This window comes from Lathyrus oleraceus, chromosome 7, assembly GCF_024323335.1.
Source record: "Lathyrus oleraceus cultivar Zhongwan6 chromosome 7, CAAS_Psat_ZW6_1.0, whole genome shotgun sequence".
NCBI lineage: Eukaryota > Viridiplantae > Streptophyta > Magnoliopsida > Fabales > Fabaceae > Lathyrus > Lathyrus oleraceus.
The window spans coordinates 532019193-532028052 of NC_066585.1; positions in this window are offsets into that span (position 1 = coordinate 532019193).

The window sequence follows — 8860 nt, forward strand, 5'->3', positions numbered from 1 at the left end:
AGATTTTTAGCTTGCAGCCCACACAAGTGGCTATATAAATAGAACCCTTATACAGAAGCATTTGTGCAGTTGCAATTTCGTTTCTCTCTCCCTCTCACTCAAAGCCTTCATTCGTAGCAGCTAGCACTGAGATTGAAGGAATCCGTTAGTGTGGACTGAATAGAGGCATTGTCATCGCTCAACGTTCGTGATCGCTCCGTAGATCTGCATCAAAGGTTTCAATCGTCACAAGAGGTAACTGTTCTATCACTGATCATGCCCATTCGTAAGGATCACTAAAGGAGAAAATTTTAAATTCCGCTGTGTTTTGGATCGCTATTCTCCTTCAGTGGTATCATAGCCACTTACGAAACCATGCATCTGATAGCTGTTTATTTTCTGTATTAATATGATTAAAAGACATAATGAATCAAAGAATAAACGAGTAATTAAATTTGGCATCATGTGTGTACGATTTGGATGATTGATGTTGACTATGCTTCAGAATCCGACATTAGTATGGTAAAGCAGCGATACATCGATCGTCCATAGGTTACACAATTGAGATCGATCAAGTTATATATATGATATATGTAATCCTAATGCAAAATACGGTATATATGATATATTGTTTCTGTTTCGTTCATTCAAACACTTAATGATTGTTTTCCTTTGAGCGATCAATGATCGTTTGCTTTGGAATCCGACATTAGTATGGTGAAGCAATGACCTGTTGATCAATCATACAGAATCAACAATGAGGCGTTTTTGACGGTCTAAAATTGGTGCATTAGGGTTAGTGACGACACAAGGGTTGTGATGTCAAAGAGTTGTGAATTGAGGGCTTGTTGGATCACGTTTGTTGACTGTTTCAAAGCGCTGATTTTGGCCGCGTGACGTTCGTCATGGGCCTGTGACGGTCGTAACAAGCTGGACGTGACGGTCGTAACATGCTTTGTGACGGTCGTCACATTCACAGAGTCAGAATTCTCGGTGTTTCTGTTTTGTGATCGGGCATCGGACCCCGACTAACTCTGCATAGTGTGATCGGTCGCCAAAATTTAATTTAGTTTTAATTAATTAAAAGAATTAAAATTAATAATAATAATATGTTTATTATTATTGTCTTGTGGTGATCGGTTATGACCTTAGTTTTCCTTTATTTTGTTTTGGGTTTTAAAATACGACCTGCGTGTCGTGCCTCTCTTTTAATCTCTTAATGTAAGGTGCGATGGGATAATTGTAATATCCAATTGCTAAAACAATGGGTCAAACTTAACTAAACAAATTATAATAAGATTATATGTGTTTAGAAGCAAGAGTTGGAAATGATCCATGTGATGGATTGGAATAAGGAGGTATTCACCCAACTAAAATATTCGAGAGTTGTATTAGATACAATTGGAAGAAGCTCCTACCTAAATAACCTAGTTTTGTGTAATCCGCCTACGCGGACTTAAAACAAAGTGAAATGTGGATCTCGACCCACTAGAAAATCTTCCAACGGGATTTTCCGAATCAAATGATGAGGGTCATTTGTTTTGAGTAAAATAGTGGGAGCATAATAATTAAATATGTTATTGATACTTACATTTTCATTAATTTCATGTAGATTACCATGACAACAAACACCTCTAACAACATTTTGCGATCAATCCTTGACAAGGAAAAATTGTCTGGGACCAAATTTCTGGATTGGCACTGAAATCTGAGGATTGTCCTCAAACATGATAAAAAGTTGTATGTCTTGGAGAAACCTGTTCCTGAAGAGGAACCTCCTAGTTCTGCACCTAAGGCAGAAAGAGATGCTTATAAGAAGCATGCCGATGATGCCAATGAAACTGCTTGTCTCATGCTAGCTACCATGAACTCAGAGTTGTAAAAGCAACAGGAGAACATGGCAGCGTTCGATATGATTGAACACATGAAGATGCTCTATCAAGAGCAAGCAAGGCATGAAAGGTTTGAAGTTTCAAAATCCATTTTTCAAGACAAGTTAGCTGAGGGAGCCCCTGTAGGTCCCCATGTGCTCAAGATGATTGGGTATATGGAAAATCTTGAGAGGTTGGGTTTTCTCCTCAGAAAGGAACTTGCGACTGATTTGATATTGCAATCGTTGCCAGATAGATTCAGTCAATTTGTCCTAAATTTCAATATGAATGATATGGACAAATCTCTTCCTGAACTGCTAGCCATGTTAAGAACTGCTGAGCAGAATCTGAAGTCAAAAGGGAAGTCCATTCTGATGATCGGAAATGGAAAGAGACAAAACAAAAGACCCATCAAGCAGGGTGATAAAGGGAAAGGCAAGGAAGTTGCCAAACCCAGACCCACTGTTGCTGCTTTGAAGCCTAGTGGAGGCATAACAAAGGTAGGCACCAACTTCCATTGCGGTAAGACCGGACACTCGAAGAGAAACTGCCCAAAGTACTTGGAAGACATGAAGAATGGAGTAGAGACTTCAACTTCAGGTATTTTTGTTATTGAAATTAATTTATCTACTTCTGCATCATGGGTATTAGATACTGAATGCGGTTCTCACATTTGTACAAATGTGCAAGGGCTAAAAAGGAGTAGAGATTTGGCAAAAGGTGAAGTTGACCTACGAGTTGGCAATGGAGCAAAGGTGGCTGCTTTAGCCGTAGGAACTTATGTATTGACTTTACCTAGTGGTTTAATAATTCAGTTAGAGAACTGTTATTATGTGTTTGCAATTAGCAAGAATATTATTTCCGTTTCTTGTTTGGACAAGTTTGATTTTTCATTTATAATAAAGAACAATTGTTGCTCAATTTATTTGAATGATATATTCTATGCTACTACACAAATGAACAATGGACTATATGTCCTTGATCTTGAAATTCCTATTTATAACATTAATACTAAAAGAATGAAACCTAATGAGTTAAATCCAACTTACTTTTGGCATTGTCGATTAGGCCACATAAATGAGAAACGCATTTCCAAACTCCATAAAGATGGACTCTTGGACTCTTTTGATTATGAATCATATGAGACATGCAAATCTTGTTTAATTGGAAAGATGACAAAGTCTCAATTCACAGGAAAAGGTGAAAGAGCTAATGATCTTTTGGCCCTCATACATACTGATGTATGTGGACCACTGAACATACCAGCCAGAGGAGGTTTTCAGTACTTCATCACATTTACCGATGATTTCAGTAGATATGATTATATGTATTTAATGAAACACAAATCAGAGTCCTTTGAAAAGTTCAAGGAATTCAAGAATGAAGTACAAAACCAACTAGGTAAGAATATTAAAACTCTTTGATCAGATCGAGGTGGTGAGTATTTAAGCCTAGAGTTTGATGACCATCTGAAAGAGTGTGGGATTCTATCCCAACTTACTCCTCCTGGAACACCCCAATGGAATTGTGTATCTGAGAGAAGAAATCGAACCCTGTTAGACATGGTCCGATCCATGATAAGTCACACCAATCTTCCAAACTCCTTTTAGGGACATGCACTATTGACATCAGCTTACACACTTAATCGTGTTCCATCCAAAAAGGTTGAGAAGACACCATATGAGATATGGAGTGGTAAGAAACCACATATGTCTTACATGAAAATTTAGGGTTGCGAAGTTTATGTGAAACGACAAATTTCAACTAAGCTTGAGCCCAAATCTGACAAATGCTTATTTGTGGGGTATCCTAAAGAAACAAGAGGGTATTACTTCTACAATCCTTCTGACGACAAAGTGTTTGTCGCTCGAACTGGAGTTTTCCTAGAAAAGGATTTTATTTCCAAAGGAACCAGTGGGAGGAAATTAGAGCTTGAAGAAATTCAAGAATCACAAAGCATTGATACGCCTATGGAGGAATTAGAGCAGGAAACACAAGTGGTTGTGGAAGAGCAAACTGCTCAAGTAGAACAAGACCAGCGTAGGTCAAGCAGGATACGTCACCTACCTGAGAGGTATGAATATCTCATAACTGATCAAGGTGATGTAGTACTCATGGATCAGGATGAGCCTGTGACCTACCAAGAGGCCATAACTGGTCCCGAGTCTGAGAAGTGGCTAGAATCCATGAAATCTGAAATGGATTCCATGTACACAAACCAAGTTTGGACCTTGGTAGAGCCTCCTGTAGGAGTTAACCCTATAGGATGCAAGTGGGTCTTCAAAAAGAAGACTGACATGGATGGTAAGGTACATACCTATAAGGCAAGACTGGTTGCAAAAGGATATAAACAAATTCATGGGGTTGATTATGATGAAACCTTTTCACCAGTTGCAATGCTTAAGTCTGTTCGGATTTTACTTGCTATCGCTGCATATCATGATTATGAAATATGGCAGATGGATGTCAAGACTGCTTTCCTTAATGGGAATCTTCTTGAGGAGGTGTACATGACACAACCTGAAGGATTTGACATACCTGAAGAAACCCTAAAGATATGTAAGTTACAAAGATCAATCTATGGATTGAAGCAAGCTTCCAGAAGCTGGAATCTTCATTTTGATGAAACAGTAAAACAATATGGATTCATCAAGAACGAAGATGAGTCTTGTGTCTACAAGAAGGTTAATGGGAGCATGATCGTTTTCCTGGTATTATATGTAGATGACATATTACTCATTGGAAACGATATCCCTACCCTACAACAAGTAAAGTCTTGGTTGGGGAAATGCTTTTCTATGAAGGACCTAGGTGAAGCAACCTATATATTAGGAATCAGAATCTATAGAGATAGATCACAAAAACTGCTTGGCCTAAGTCAGAGTACATACATAGACAAAGTGATGAGACACTTTAATATGCATGATTCCAAGAAAGGATTCATACCTATGCAACATGGCTTGTGTCTATCAAAAACACAATCTCCTTCAACTAAGGAAGAGAGGGATCACATGGATGTAATTGGATACACCGATGCCAGCTTCTAGATAGATAAGGATGACTTTAGATCGCAATCTGGTTATGTGTTTTGCTTAAACGGTGGCGCTGTGAGCTGGAAATGTTCAAAGCAAGATACAATTGCTGATTATACAACCGAGGCCGAGTATATTGCTGCCTCAAGTGCAACAAAGGAAGCTGTTTGGATCAAAAAGTTCATTAGTGAACTTGGCATGGTTCATAGCATTGTGGATCCCATTGGTCTCTATTGTGATAACAATGGTGCTATCGCACAAGCTAAGGAACCTAGATCTCACCAACGATCCAAACACATACTTAGGCGTTATCACATCATTCGAGAGATAATAGATAGAGGAGATGTGAAAATATACAGAGTACCTACACTTGACAATATTGCTGACCCACTGACAAAGCCTCTTGTGCAGCAGAAGCATGATGGCCATACTAGATCTATGGGCATTAGGGGTATGCTTGATTGGCTCTAGTGCTAGTGGGAGATTGTTGGTATAAGCCCTAGAGCCCAATACTTTTGGTACTTGTATCGAATTATTTATTAATAATAAAAGGCTTTTTCTTTATTATGTTTGTTTAATAAAGTCCATAGAATAGCTAGTCCGTTTATTGTATCAAGTGTGACTTAATCATGAGATCACATTAAACATAAGGACACTATTCTTAAAGTATCCGTAGTCGAGCTTTGTTGTGAAGTGGGATAACATTAAAGCATGAAGACTATTATGTATATAGACTGATGATCGCATCTCATGGATCATGGATAAGGAGTTATCAAGTCTTAAACATAGGTATGAATATTAAGAGTAATATTTATACTGGATTGACCCACTATGAGAATACTATATAGAATGTTATGCAAAGTGTCATAAGTTATTCTCATGGTGATAATGGTGTATACCACCCTTCGACCTGAAACCACTATGGACCCTAGATGTAGAGTCGAGTGCCTTGTTGCTGATCAAACGTTATCCGTAACTGGATGACCATAAAGACGGTTGATGGGTACTCCACGAAGCATGCTAAGGGACCTGAGTGACCTAGATGGAATTTGCCCATCCTGCGTAACATGATAAATGTCTATGGGCCCAATATTGAACTGGACAAGGATGACACAATCTATGCCTTGTGTTCAATATAGACATAAGGGCAAAAGGGTAATTATACACATAAGTATTATCACAAAAGGATTTGTCAGATCGCATGATATTTTCGTGTCTTGGGTAGTACTGATGTGTTGCTAGATACCGCTCACTGTTTATTATGTTAAATGCGTGATTTAATATAATTGTCAATGCCGCAAAAACCTACAGGGTCACACACAAAAGGACAGATTGATGAGAGATAAAGTAACTAAGGAACACCGTAAGGTACGGTGCACTTTAGTGAATTGTAGAACATCGTAAGGTACGATGTACTTAAGTAGAATACGAAATATGGTAAGGTACCACGCGCTTAAGTGATTTTGGCATATTATAAGATATGAGCCACATACACTTAAGTGGGATTTTTAGCTTGCAGCCCACACAAGTGGTTCTATAAATAGAACCCTTGTGCAAAAGCATTTGTGTAGTTGCAATTTCGTTTCTCTCTCTCTCACTCAAAGCCTTCATTCGTAGCAGCTAGCATTGAGATTGAAGGAATCCGTTCATGTAGATTGAGTAGAGGCGTTGTCATCGTTCAACGTCCGTGATCGCTCCGTAGATCTGCATCAAAGGTTTCAATCGTCACAAAATGTAACTATTCTATCAATGATCATGCCCATTCATAAGGATCACTAAAGGAGAAAATTTTAAATTCCGTTGCGTTTTGGATCGCTATTCTCCTTCAACCTTACCCCTTTCAACCAATGTCGTCTTTATCTTCATCGTTAAACAAACTCCATCTTCATCATTCTTGGCTTACGTACCATCGACGAAGAAGAAGAACAATCTGACAATATTTTTTTTTTGCTTTTTTACTTATTCATCACGTTTCCGATACGTAAACATTTTTCCTCATGCATCTACAGCAAACTTCAGTTGCCACTGTGTTTATGTTTTATGTTGTTGTAGTTTAAATAATATACATGCTTGTGTGTTTTATCTAATGATAGAATTTATGAGTAGGCTTTCTATATATGTTATTCTATGATGATATGTGATCATAAATACATGCACTGCTGCATGTGTTGTTGTTTATGTAGTTGTTGGTGTTGTTGTTTAAGTTATTTATGCCATTGTGGTTGATATTTATGTTTATCTCTTGATAGATGGTCTATTTTTCATCAATTAGCGATAAAATTAGTTACACAAATGAAACTCGTACAAATGAGTCTCAGTTTATAGACGAAAAACAGAAAGAAAAAAAATAAAAAGGTGTCACGATGGTGGCTAAATTAACCAAAGTTCGCGTGACAAATTTTTGATCGAGCTTAGTATCGTATATACGATACTTGATGGTCATCATTCTTTGGTTTTTAAGTGTTATGTTGTGTTCCTTGGACATAGGAAAGTCAATATATTGATAAATGATTGGAAAGATGTATCAGGGGAGGTGAAAGTTAGCATATGGACAAACGTTAAGGTATTAATTTAATTTTCATCAATTTGATATTACTTTATATAATTACTCATACATACTGATAGATGTAACTTGTAGTTGACGTTTGAGTTTTCCAATGATTCAAAGTTGAAAACAAAGTGGATCACTTATGTTGGTCCGTGTTGGAGGGGATTTAAGTCACGGCTCACGCGTGACTATATTAGGAAACCTAATCCTGATCGTGAGCTTTTGTGGGTGAGATATAATTTTCTTGATAAGAAGGTTTGGAAAAGTTTGTGAAGTCCTATAGTTCTTATGAGTTTCTGGTTAGTACTAATTGTATTGTATGGTAATTTTATGCTTATGCTTTATATATACAACCATGCAAGTTAATATTTTTATTATGTTTAAAACATGTTAAAAGTGAAGTAAGTTAGCCGAGCAAGGAAAAAAAATACCCCCATAGATTGTCTTGTGAGGGATATAGGAAACCTGCGATTTACAAATATTTTTGCAAAAAAGATTGAAGCATACTTAACATCACAATTAGATGGGAAAAAAGACTATTATCTAGCACAATTTCTCCATGCGTGAGTAATTTCGAAATTATGGTTTCTTTATTATATATAGTTAATTTCCATGTTTTACCGAATACTAATTATATATGCTTGTGTTTATTCAGTGAACATTTTCAATTGATCATCATATCTCTTTAGAAGAATATGGCAACTACAATGTGTTCCTTACACAATCCACTTGAACCTAAGATGAAATAAATTATTACTAGGTAAATTTATGTTAATGAGACTTTTAGTAATATTTTCTTTGACTTTATAATTATTTAATGTGTAATATTTTTAAATCATTTTCAATGTATCGGGATGTGGAGCGATACTATTATATGAATAATTCTAGAAATAAAACTCACATTTTGTGAGTGCAAGAAAAGTGGATTACTTGTGAAATTCATTTATGTATATAGTTACATGCAAGTGTGGTTATAAATTTGTGATATTTTAAATCTGTAGACGAGGAGACAACTAGAGGGATATGAGTGTGAGTACTATGTAATGACACAGATGTTAAACATTGTCTCTATCTATATTGTTGATTTTGGGATCATGTATATATTATGTCATGAAATATTTACAATATATAACAAATTAATCTTTAGTTTTTCTATTATATTTCAAATCATGTAATATTTAATTTTCTTCACTTTTTTATATAGATGTTTAACGCAGTAAACCTTTCACCCACGACGACTTAAAAGACATTAGTAGACGCTGGACGTTTATTTTCAATGCGCTACTTGAAAAGACTACTAATGTTTGACTTTGACTTTGATGTTTGTAAATATATGGTTTTGATTTAATTTGATGTTTATAATAAATGACAATGATATATATATATATATATATATATATATATATATAATATATATATATATTATATAT